The sequence below is a fragment of the Nuphar pumila genome, chromosome 6 (assembly GCF_984573655.1).
Source record: "Nuphar pumila chromosome 6, dmNupPumi1.hap1.1, whole genome shotgun sequence".
Lineage (NCBI taxonomy): Eukaryota > Viridiplantae > Streptophyta > Magnoliopsida > Nymphaeales > Nymphaeaceae > Nuphar > Nuphar pumila.
Genome location: NC_143254.1, coordinates 117,091,400 through 117,105,164, shown reverse-complemented (window position 1 = coordinate 117,105,164; position 13,765 = coordinate 117,091,400).

The following is a 13,765-nucleotide window of genomic DNA, read 5'->3' as shown; positions in this document are numbered from 1 at the left end:
AGTGTAAGGTTGCTATTCAGTTGGCTAAGAAAACGTAGATAAGCCAAAGATCCTATCAATTGTGTGTTAGGCTCACAGGTAGACCATGTCGTTTGCTTTGTACATGCAGAGAATGCATGTTGGATTCTGCTGGATGGATTTATACTTTTGGGTATGGGAGACTCAATTAAACTTCTGGATACTTTCTCAAGATTATAGGTTAGGATAGTACCCACGTTGAGCAGAATGTTCATTGTTTTGGTCTCTTGAGTTGGCAGATCCTCAATAGATTGTGTGTGCAAAAAAAGTTTTTGTTCGTGGATCGTTGGTTCCTACGAGAACGTTTTATTGACTCTAAGAGAAAGTTACAATATGTTGGCTTTAGGAGGAGAGTTTCAGCGTTAAGCCAAAAGTGCCCATGTGAGGACGAGTGTCCAGGAAGATACTCTGAATGACCACTTTTGGGTGATACGCAAGAAGGCGTCCCCCACTTGAGGATTAGTTTGCACAATTGAAAAACCGTAAGTTTGTGCTTATGAGAGTTGATATCTTTGTGGCACGCATTGGTGGACATCTTTTTTTGTGTGGACCACGAAGGGCTTGGAATTGCCCTTGCTAGGGTTGGAAGGTACCTCAATCATGAGCATGAAGATGCTAAGTTTGTCATGCGAGCGAGGATGACCCATTTTTGTTTGAGACTGTATTGGGGTCTCATGAGCAGAGAGTGCTCGATGTTGATAAAGCAGAAGACCATTGTCTAAGTGATCAAAGGTGCGTTAAAGAATAAGACCTGACATGTTAAAGGTTACGACGATGGTGGATATAATTTAGAACAAGTTGAGTAGGCTAAAAAAAAGAGTAAACCAAAGATAAGTACAAAGAGAAACTGACATATCAGTGAAGACTGTATTCTTACATGCATCAGCATTGTCGAAGACGATAATGGTTTTGGGTGGGAGAGAATGTCTCAGGCCGATCTTCCAGAATAAGATATGTGCAGTGTGGAGCTCTACTGAGTGAAAAATGTATCGAGTATAGGAATATACGATATGTGTTCGCTTGATCGATGATGTGAGGCGGTAGCACGACATGCGATAGGCATCGATATCATCGTTAGTGTATCATTGTTTGGCAACACAGACGTGGAGCATTGTTCGGTTAAGCATTGCCAGCGGATTAGAGGATATTGTCTTTGAAATTTTGGTTAAGGACCTCTCAACTTGCAAGATTATCTCACGCGTAGCGGTTGGATACATGGGGATGCGTGTGGGTTAGGGTTAATTCTCTTAGAAATCAACTTAAGTGGTTCCAACTGAGTATGATGACTTGGGGGTAGGCGAGTAAATGCCTAGACGTCAACGAATGAGTGTGGGTGATACTCTTCGCTATAGTGTTCAATTTTCAACTAATTTTCAGACTGGGGGTCACAAGGTCTTGTTCCTTCAGTGATGAGGTTTTACTATGTCGTGTACATAAAACTGTAATACGCTTCATGACACGCAAAGCTAAGGCAAAATTTGTGTATTTTTCATAAGTGATAACTGGTATGGGACAGCTATGCACTAAGCAACATGAACTACATGGAATACACATTTAAAAATGCACTTGATCAGCTTCCGCTAAGCAGCTGCGCATGGTGTGGTGTATAAAAATAATTTAGCACATAGAAAAGTATTGGTAGGTGACCTTTGACCGTTATGCTGGGCAGCTGTGCCTGAGCAATAGAAAGGAACCATAAAGTAAACCAGTGGTAGTGATGGTCCGGGCAATAAATGATCCATAACACGTTACTCTCGCTCTCTCTATACACGTTAATGTGTACGAAGAGGGAGTGTATCTTACACACTATTTATCTCTCAGGACCCTCCTACTTGGAACGGGCAGTTTTGATTTTTTTTTAACCTGACACTACGGATGTGATCTACGTTGTTTTAATAACTGTCTGACTCTTAGATCAACCAAACATGGCACATGAGCAGGTTTTTATAAAGTTTCAAAAATCAACTACATAACATTTTTATAAAAAAAACACATTTATTCTTGACAAATAAACATCTTGAGTACACGTGTCTGATTTGCTAAATGTGACCTAGAGCAATGAAAATCAGTATTGTCCACGCTGTAAAGGTAGAACCAATTCCTCTCGAAAAAAAGATCAGGTGCAATGTGATTGCACACTTTTAGTATGCTGCTGAACCTGATCACCCTCCATAATTGGGGATAAGGCCTGTCAGTTTGGTGCCAAAATAAATGATGGATGGTGATTAGGTGCAACGGCACAGAATGTGTGCATTAACACTGCATTTGATCTCTCTCTCTCTCTCTCTCTCTCTCTATATATATATATATATATATAACCCATTAGAATCTGAGAACTAATGTATGAACCGTGATTTTTTATGAATTTTCTGTACTTTCTCTTGAATACAGATGTGATCTACAGGATTAGTTTTATAAGAACCCGCTCTTGAATCATAAGATTTAGATGTATAAATGAGACATTTTAAAGCTTTAAAATCAATGGCGCTCATAATCTTTATAAATATTCAAGCATTAAAAATCACATTTTTTTTATAAAAAACACATGATCTAATGGCTGATTCCTAGCAAATTCACCGTGCCGAGAACATCCACGTGAATTTACCAAACAGTGTTAAAAATGCCCATATTTTTAAATTCTAATATTCTAGTTTTCGTATTTCAAACAACCATGTGAGCTGCACAACCAGTTATGATAGACCGTTGAGCAACAGAGAGTTAACTTAATTAAAAATAAAATGCAAGTCTACAATGTACTCACAAAAGAGAAATATATAAATTAATTTCAGACTAAAGGTGACAGCTTTCAGGATTTTTAAATACTAAGGGTGTTGACATGGTCTATCATAATCCACGTGTCAAGCTTATCATCGGGTGGTGGCAGTACACAAATTCATGGGAAAAATTGGAATTAATAAGAAGATTAAAGGCTTTTTTGAGTGAAAATTTCACTGCTTTAGAGGGATCTGGTGGTGGAAGGACACACATTCATGCCAAAATTTGGAATTAATAAGAAGATTAAAGGCTTTTTTGAGTAAAATTTTCACTGCTTTAGAGGGTGGTAGCAAGGGGGTGGGCATCGGCCCGGCCCGGGCCGCTAATGGACCGGTCGGCCTGGTCAATGGTTTGGGTTTTGGCCTGGTTCTTAACAGGCTCGTGTTTAAAGAAAAGTTCATGGCCCGGCCCATTGGCCAGCCAATGTGAAGCTGGTTGGGTCCGGCCTGGCCTGGCCCAAACCCAATTATAGGTTATTTTTTAATAAAATTAATATATTAATTTTTAGAATACAAAAAATAAATTAAATTAAAAAATAGAAATTTTAAAATAACACAAAACATTTAAAAGTTTTTTTTAACATTGTATGATATTTCCAAAATAAGAGATATACAGCTTGAAATGGATTCATCCATGTATTTTATGCTATGGATGCAAAATCTATATCCACCCAGGTTAGTATGATGCCCTGCAAAGGACAGAGCACTGTTATGATACGATGCTACACCATGTAAATAATAATAATTAACAAATAGCAAGTTTTCATGCAACTAATTAGGTAAATAGTAATAATGAACAAATAATAAGTTTTCATGCAACTAATTAGATAAATAGTAATAGTTATCCTAGTTAATTTTTAAAACTATTATATTATCAAAAAATTTAATAAATAACTCAAGCCCATCGGGCCGACCCACGTATATATGGGCTGGGTTTCAGCCTGATACCTACAGGACCGAGCCTAAAATCATGGCCCAAACTCGGCCTATGGCGAGCCGAGTCGGCTTGGCCCATTGGGCCGCCTGGCCCGTTGCCTACCCCTAGTGGTAGAAGTAAATGGGAAAATATTGGTTGTACTCTATAGCTGAAACTCAGCTATGCAAGTTTTATTTGATTAAAATTGACCTCACAGATGTATTAACATTCACAGTGAAATGCACTTTGATTGAATGGTTTTTGAGGTAAAAATATAATCTTGTCAATCATGAAATTTTGATGCACAATGGATTGTTGAAATTTGAAGCTATTAAAAAATCTAGTTACATAATGCGATCAAACGAAAACTTTTTTTTGACTAAGAAAATTGTATAGATTATATCCATAGGGCTTGATTCACACAAACAATTAAGCAAATGTTAAAAAGCTGATTATAATCGATGTATTCTTCGGGGTCTCTTTATGGGCTGAGTTCATGAGCTCTAAGTATTTTAGCAATATAAGTTTTTAGGGAGCTAATTCAAATGTTAGTTCTGGAGCTTATAAGTGGATTCTATGAGGTTGTAAAAAAGGTAGAGGCTCTGACATCTTGTGAGGTTGCAGACGAGATTGTTACTCGATTTTGGACAGATCCTTAATAGAGTACACCACTGATATCTCTCGTACCTCATGGTGAAATATGCAGGATTGTTAATTTGAAGAAAATCTATATCAAAGATGGGCTGACGTTATGTGTACATCAGTATAATTTTATACTAGACCTTGAAAGCTTATGACCTAATGTGATAGGATTTCAACTCTCTCGTGGCTCAAACAGGTTGTGATGGAGAGGCTTTGTATGTACAACAAAAATCAACAAGAAAGATATATGGAATTTCATTCAAAATAATGCTCTATCTTATGAGTGATATGATTACGTGTAGCCTAAAAGAGTGTCGCCCAAGGCAACATGGGTTGCTTATCTAGCTGGTCATAGAAGACATCGAAGTTTGAGGTTGCATTGCCAAATAGATGCCCTTTATGTTTCAAGCATAAGGAATCACAATCTCATTCGTTGTTTTTGTGCCTTATTACTCAATTGATTTGAAAACATGTGTACAAACTAATTAGATAAAATATGGTATGTTAAATATTGTTTGATTTTTTTTGTTGTTTCCTTAATAATTCGGGTTTTTGCATTGTCAATAAGCTATTATATTTATTTTTTGCAATGCTTTTTCAATAGCATTTGTCATGTATCTCTGTTGTCTGGCTATTTACCTATATTCTTTGTCTTGTTATTGTAAAAAATTTTGAATTTGTTTAATATAATATGACCACTGAAAAGACTGTGTTGGAGAGGTCTACACCCACATAATATTCTAGTATTGGAACATAGCAGAAAAGCTAAAGAAGAAAATTTATGAATTAAGTCATCCTATGTACTATGAAGCATGAAATAAGCTTGACACATGAATAGAGAGGGAGCAACATCCAATGACATTAATCTAGGTGTCCAACATTTTCCATAAAAAATGCACCATCTGTAAACTCAAAAATTTGTGCTCAAACAATCAGCAACAAACACCTTCAATGTTGGCCAAACAACAACTAACAATTTCAAAGTGGCTCGTATCTAATGTAGAATGTGTAGAAAATATTGAAGAGTGTATGGCCACAATCTTGTCTTCCATCACGAAAGCATAAGGAGGGAGAGGATGACTCAATGCTAAAGAAGAATGACTCATTCGCTCAATCCAATATTGTTACCAACCTCAATGCCCAGATAGATGAAGCTAAAGATGCAGCCACCTATAGTGGCAATAGCAAGATGAAGATGCAGAGTATGGATCATAGAGGAGAAAGATCATGTACAAGGGCGGAGGAGGTACCTCACCAAGGGGAGGATATGAACTCTAAGGTTATGGTTAATATGGACTCTCTCTAGGAAGTGGATGTAAGTGATTGTATTGTGGCTGGATTGGATGCTCAAGGCAAGGTTCAGGTTGGGCTAGAGAGTGCATTGGATGATTGTAAAGATCAGGATCATTCGCAAAAGTCCAAGAATGATGTATTAGAGAAGAAAGTAAAAGCTCTAAGGAAAATGTCACAGCGAAGAACAAGGTCCAATGCTCATGGACAAATGCTTTGTTCATTTATTATTTTGTATATACATGTTTGTAAGATGTTTGCAATCATTGATTAAATTGTCATATATATATATATATATATATATATATATATATATATATATATATATGTGTGTGTGTGTGTGTGTGTGTGTGTGTTTGTTTGTGTGTGTGTGTGAAGCATGTTTATGGGATAACTAGTTTGATTCTTATAGTTCAATGTATAAAAAATATATGTGTGTGTGCATGAAGCATGAACTATTATTCTCTCGTTAAATCAATAACAATGTCTACTAATATTTCTTCACACTTAAAAAGTACATGAAAAATTTAGTTTGGTTCATAAGCATTATGTTAAGTTCTAAAGAAATTGGCTCAAGTTATTTGGTAGTTTTAATTTTATATTAAACCTTTTATGTTAATTGATTATTTAAATAACTTGAATATTAAAAAGTAAAAGTGTCTAATGTGATTAATTGAGTTGTTTAATCAATTAAATTAGTTGAATGTTGCTAAGGTTACCACTACCATGGATGCAATTGACTTGTTGAATATTGTTAAGGCTATCACTAATCATTTCAACTAGTTTGAATAATGTAATTGATTGATTAGTTTGACATGTATATGTGAAATATGTTTTTATGATAACTAGATTATTAAAACATTATATTTGTATGTGTGTAATGCAATAATTAATTTGATTGATTCCAACAAAATTAATTGTGATTAAAGGATCTGCATCTAAAAAATTCAGAAGATTCAACATCCTGCAGGTACCAGTTCTTCTGGTTTCAAACACACCAGTGGGTTCTAACACTAACAAAGGAAGCGAATAAGTAACTGGATCAGATGTATTTTCAACATTTATTGGATATCACACTATGGAACATCGGTCACCCTCTCTTAGAGGTCGTTGTGCAGTTCTGAAATCTGGCAACCAACACATTTCAGTTCAAAGATCTTGAGATGACCATCACGTTAGAGGACATAACACAAATCACCATATTTAAGTGTCATAGGGAGCTAGTGAGTTGACATTAGTGGAGAGATTTCAAGCACATGTGTGATCTTTATTTGGACGTGAATGATGATATATTCAAAGGATAAAGGCTTCAGTTATCATAGTTGAGGAACCACTTTGACCTGAGCATAGGAAGGAGGATAAAGAGAAAGTTACCATGTGTTGAAGGGAAGGGCGGTAGTAGGGTATTGAAGGAGGTGAGAGCATTCTTGTTCTACGTATTTGGCATATACTTATTCATTGATACTAGTGTGAGATCAATTCATGAATCATGCATTGAACTGTTGCAAGACCTGGATTGCTTCGATCAATATACATGGGGTGCAACCTCACTTGCACACTTGTATGCAAGTTTGAGTAGCATGAGGAGTAAAAGAAAAAATATGGATGAGACATTGGTGTTGTTGGAGATATTTATTTCTTTATTATACTTAAACATTGATTTGTACTCAAACATTATTTAACATTGTTGATGTAATATATATTGTATCAATCATTATATTAATCCTTGCAAGTTTGGATATGGGAGCACATAGCCATTATAAGACCCTAGATGTGTGACTGTCTCCATAAATTTTCATATGTTGCAATATAGAATCAGGCATGCAGTAAAAATGTGAATGATCGAAAAGTAGTAGGTCCTCACATGGGATGTGCCCAATGTATTGCATCATTATACAGGCTAATCAGGGCATATGTAAGTATTGTTGATTTCTACAATTTTATAGTAATATGATATAGGACTAACCATGAATAAAACTTCATTTTATATGTAAAGTTATGTCCCTATGAAGATAAAAAGAATGAAGAGAATGTTGATGTGGCTATGGGGGTTAAGGATATCTTGAGGACGAACATTTAGTTGCACAATATGAATGAAGTTTAGCACAAAATGGCTAATCGAGTAATCTGACAGTTTGGGTTTATTCAGCAATCTCATCGCCCTCGCACACTTAGCAAATCTATAAGGATTAGACGAAGGATTACCATATGATATTTCTCTATAAACTTGAAGACTGACAAGATGGTGGCAAAGACATCGACATGTCATCCATGGTACGTGTCATTGATGACAAGAATATAGTTGTTGTATCTCAGTAGGTTGTAGGCAGTCCATCCACAAAGAGGTTTATTGAGGAGGAGGAAGAAGTTGGAAAGAAACATAGAAACACTATAAGTGAAGCAGAAATAGAGTTGGCTATTGCACTATATGAAATCTGCATGCTGAAGGATATTATACGGACTCAAGTTTGCATTTCTGATAATGCAAATAAGGTCATCGAGGAGCTATGATTATGCCGGAAGCATCCACAAGAGGGACTTCTTTATTCGATTATTTTATAAATTTTTATGTAATTGAGATTCATTGTAAATCAATGCAATTATAAATCATTAAATCATTGAATTATCTTTGATTGAATTGTGTATGTAATTCTAAATTTGAATTGTAAATCATAAAAGTAATTCAATGTAAAGTCATAATTTGAATTGTAAGTATTGTAAATTTTAATTATAAACATGTGAATTATAAGTGTTATAAATTTTAGTATAAAAGGTGAATTATGTAAATGTTGAAGCTTTTTATGATATTATAATTATAGATTTTATATCTGTAGATTGTAATTGTAAACATGTGAATTGTGTAAGTGTTGTGAATTTGAATATAATAAGTGATTTTTATATCTATAGATTTTAATTATAAATGGGTAAATTATGTAAATGTTGTCAATTTGATTTGAGCAGGTAAAATTGTATATTTGCAAAGATGCAGAAATCTAAAAAAATAATAGGCAAAATAACTATTTGTGAGGATGAGAAAATTCGCATAACATAATAGACAAAAATAACAAGTATTTGCTAGGATGAGGAAGTCTACATAAAATAATAGGAAAAAATGATAAATATTTGTGAGGATGAGAAAGTTTGTATACATTATTCGTGAACAATGACCAATTTTTATGAACAATTGACCAATACATTTGTGAATTCATCCTAAATATGTGATTTTCTATAATATCTTAAACATCCTAAATCACATATTTTTGAAGAATTCACAAATATAATGGTCAACTGTTTGTAAATTCTTTTTGCAAACTTTCATATTGTTGCAAATATTGGTCATTGTTCGCTTATATTTTTTGTGGACTTTCTTATCCTTACAAATATTGGTTATTGTTTGCTTATATTTTATGAAAACTTTTTCATCTTTGCAAATATTGGTCATTTTTTACCTATCTTTTTTCTGACTTTCTCATCCTTGTAAATTTATAGTTATACCTATTTAATTCAAATTGACATCAAACTGATAACATTTAACATTTAATCTACATATACAAAAATCACCTGCATACAATGAATCTACATATACAAAAATCACATGTTATATTTAAATTCATAATATTTATATAATTCAAATTCACCTGCTTACAATTACACATTCAAACTGATAACATTTAACATTTTGCCAAAAGCAAATTCTGATCACATAATCTTTAAAAAACTTGTTATAGTTCTAAAGATCATTAAACCTTTTGCCGAAAGTAATTTTTTTATCATTTGAACATGTTGTTAGCCACTGGAATATATCATAATCATTAAGTTGTTCATTGTGCAACTGGTCATACAAACGAGATGTCTCCACTTTAATAATTTTCAATTGCTCTTGATTTTAGAATTCATTAAACGAAAACCTATTCAACCACATCTCATTAGTATAATAACAAAGAACAATTATATTACCCAACAAATGTTTATATATTTTATACAACATACCAAGGGTTCGACTTCTCAAATACCATTTGTGCATTGCTTTCAGCCACCATTATTTGTCCTATGTCATGACTATTTTCGTTCTTTCACAATGACATCGTATAGTCATCATCATCGATATCATCTGATTCTTCACTGTCAACGTAATCACTACTGTCACTAATTGACTATTCAGCTGCACAAACTAAATCAAAATTTATTGTATCTATTGCCTCCTTTACTTTCATCCATTTAACACTCATGTATTTCCAACATTCAAGATTAACCATAAAAACTTTACATTCATCATTGCACTTACTATGATGAAGATCATTGGCATTGGTTTGCCCATGTGGTTTTGCATCCTCTAAAGTGATTCTTTGATCATGTACAACATTAATTGTTTATTCTTTATTACTTACGTGGCAAACATCTATAGCCCTAATTGGTTCGAGCAACTACATGTCCTTTGCGTATTTAAGCTTAATGTTTGGGACGTCAATGTCATTCACTATTTGGGACAGTTGGATGATCTCCTACGGACTGAGCTCGAAAGATTGGGTCATAGATAGATGCACATTCTCTATAAGATTTTCATCATTCGATTCATTAACTGCTTTTTATTTAACTTCACAAGCAACAACTTCTTCATTAGCTTTGCGAGCAACTAAGTGAATGTCAACACTAAATAACATCGATTGTACATCATTATCATCCAACACAGCTATCCATATATGTTGGCTATCTACATTCGAAGAACAAATATATTGGATGATCATTGACTCTTACATATATCCAATTTTACAATACACTAAAGTCATAAATTCTTTATAGCTATTATTTTTTTAGACCACCATAGATCTCCAAGTTAGAAAATCAATGCAAAGATATTATATTTTAATTATTTTATAGGTCATCATTAACTGCCTACACCAACCACAAAAAGATATCATTCATCTAACAAAAATATCATATGAGAAAAAATCATTTATATGCACTTCATATATTTAATTAACATAACTACCTATAACAACCACTTTGAAAACCAACTATCCCCTATTCAATGCTTTTGCACAATAAACCCTAGCCCCATTACACCCACAAAATAATAATAAATATGAACTAAAGGATAAGCAAATAAATATAAATCATTTACATCACAAACAAATATATATTTATAAAAAAAACCTTAAACATAGTAAACCTTAAAGGATAAATCTATTTGTAAATATTAAATAAAATATAGGAAAACATACAAAAAACATTCATAGTAATAAACAAACACAAATACACATGGGGCTATTAAATGATCATATCTACACAAAAAATTAGAGTGAAATAATACATACACACACACACACAGAGATATATATATATATATATATATTGTTTGTATATATATATATATATATATATATATATATATATATATATATATATATATATTGTTTGTATATAACTCACCTTTCAACCTAACTTGGGAAGTCGATGAGAAGGATGATACCGCAACCTTGTCAAAATACAATATCAAAAAGCACCCTAGTTTTGTCATAAGGAGAGAGGAACAATGTTGAGGGTTCTACAGAAAAAATATGATTCTTTTAAGACAAACAAAAAAATTGAACAAAAATGAGTTTATATATGATTCAGCAAGCATGCGGAGTTACACAGATTCATATGTCAAATATTTGTTTTGATAGACACATATTTGTAGATCTTTTTGTTACTGGAAGGAGGTTCGCACAATATCACACAAATTTAGTATCATATATGTGACTTTAGTCTCGTATTTGAGAAGTTACGAGGTTCAGTTTAACAAGATGTTCACAAATATTTGTACGCGGACTTCATGAAGTATATGCAAATTAAGTAAGATATTTGTGAGGTTACGCAACTCAGGTTCACACTTTTTTTATGTGAATTTTGTATTATATATGCAAGCTTAGTCAGATATTTGCAAAGTTTAGAGGTTTGGGTTTAATAGAATGTTCACAAATATGATTATGCAAACTTCGTGATATCCAAAAAAAATGTGAACCTCCTTTTAAGTGAGAGTTTGCAATACCTTATGAGCAAAACGATATATCACGCGAACTTTGTTAATTTTGCACATGCAAAGAGTAAAAATGTCTTAACGAAATTGGTGATTTGTGACTTTGGACATTGGAATTTTTTTGAAAATTGTGAGGTATTTCAAGAAACTTGTTATTTTTTCTGTACACTATAATCATTTTCTGTTTTTATCTACCCGGGATTACTTATGAATTCACTTCATAGTAATTTCATGCCAAAATTTATGCATATATAACCACGGGAACTATTTCAAGTACGAAGACCCATCATTTTAGAGAGCATGAGTTGGGAGAGAGCCAACCAAGCAATTGATGATGGCACACAATATGCCTCATGAATAACCATGGGAAGATGGTGTCAGCCACAAAAAGCATGGGAGTTGTTGCCACTTTAACTCATGTAGTTGTTGTGCTCTCTCTAAAAAAATAATAATATGTATTTGTTGTGATGCATATTATGCATCTCGTTGCAACCACTTAAAAGTAGTTGCATTTTTAACTAGCTTGGTGAGCTTGTGTTGGTTGCAACCTACAAGCTGAAAACCGCTCACCTAATGAGCTGGCCAGCGAGTAACTAGCATGTATTCATTGCTTTCATATTCCTTGACGTCTTTATGATAGAAGCTCATGTGACTACCATCAATCTAAATACTTGTTATTGATTTCATGAGCCACATAGCGTTGGGACCATAGTTGGCCAACCTTAGTTACTTGGGGGCAAAACCATGTGGGGTCCAACTCATGACTTGGCAAGTCACCAGGGTTTTGACTATGTATCAATTCGGTTGACTCGACCAAGTCAAGTTCTTATATAATTTAATTTTTTATTACACAAATCTCTCTCTCTCTCTCTCTCACAGTAATGTACAACTTTCATACCATTTATCTTCTAGACTATACTAAACCCTTTTAAAAAACATACTTGCATATATTTTTTTCTTAATTTAAATTAACTCGTAGATGTATTCTCCATGCTTTATTTGGTAGAAAATATGTATTAGTTTACATATTTTCATGTTATAAATATGTTTTGAGCTCAACAAAAAAATCAACAATTCATATTACACAAAAAACTTGATTATCTAAAAATCAACAATTTTTGTTAAATTGATTCAATCCAAAACATGATTTTTAGTGAATAAGTAATGATAAATACATCTACAAGTTTTGATTAAGCAAAAAAAAACATGCAAGTACATTTTTAAAGAGGCCTATGATGGTTTGGTAGATAAATTGTTTGAATTAGACCAAAACCTGGGCATCCCAGTTTTACTGGTTTTCTACCGAGTTTTATGCCCAAAACAGGGATGTCAATGGGTCCAGGACCCGACCTGGACCAACCCTACAGGGTCCAGGTATGATGATAAATAAGAAAACCCAATTAAGACCCAGGTTCGGATCCGAAGGTCCGGTTAATACATAGATCCGGGTATAGTTTGTGAAATTCTATACCAGACCCAGGCCCGACCACAGTTTCGATTAAGACTCGCAATTTTTCAATGTAAAAATGATAAAAAAATATTATTTAATCGGGTATGATCCGGGTCTGGTTCATGTAGTTCTTATCGGATCTGGGTATGATTTTTCTTATAGTGGACCCGATTAAACTCAGATCTGGACCTGATACTATACCCAAAAATTGGGTCCAAGTCTGGTATCGCTGAGTCCGAACCAAACCCGACCCGTTGACACCCCTAGTCCAAAACAAGCTTTTGGTTGAACCGTTTGATGTAGGGATGGCAGTGGACCAGGGGAAAGCGGGGCCCCACCTCGCCCCGTTTGGACCGGAGATGAAGGGTATGAAGCGGGGATGGAGGCGGGCACGAAGGTTAACATCCATCGCCGTTCGGGGATGGACGTACCCTTTTCCCCATCCCCGCCACGATCCCCGCCTCATCCCCGCCCCGTCCCTGCCACTTTTCCCCGCCTCATCCCCGTTTGAACCGGGGATGGAAGACACGAAACGGGGATGAAGGTGGGGGTGGATGTTAAAATCCATCCCCTCTAATCTTGAGGCGGGGTGGGGGTGGAGACCTTGTCCCCCGCCCCGCCCCGCCCCACTGCCATCCCTAATTCGTACTGTCAAA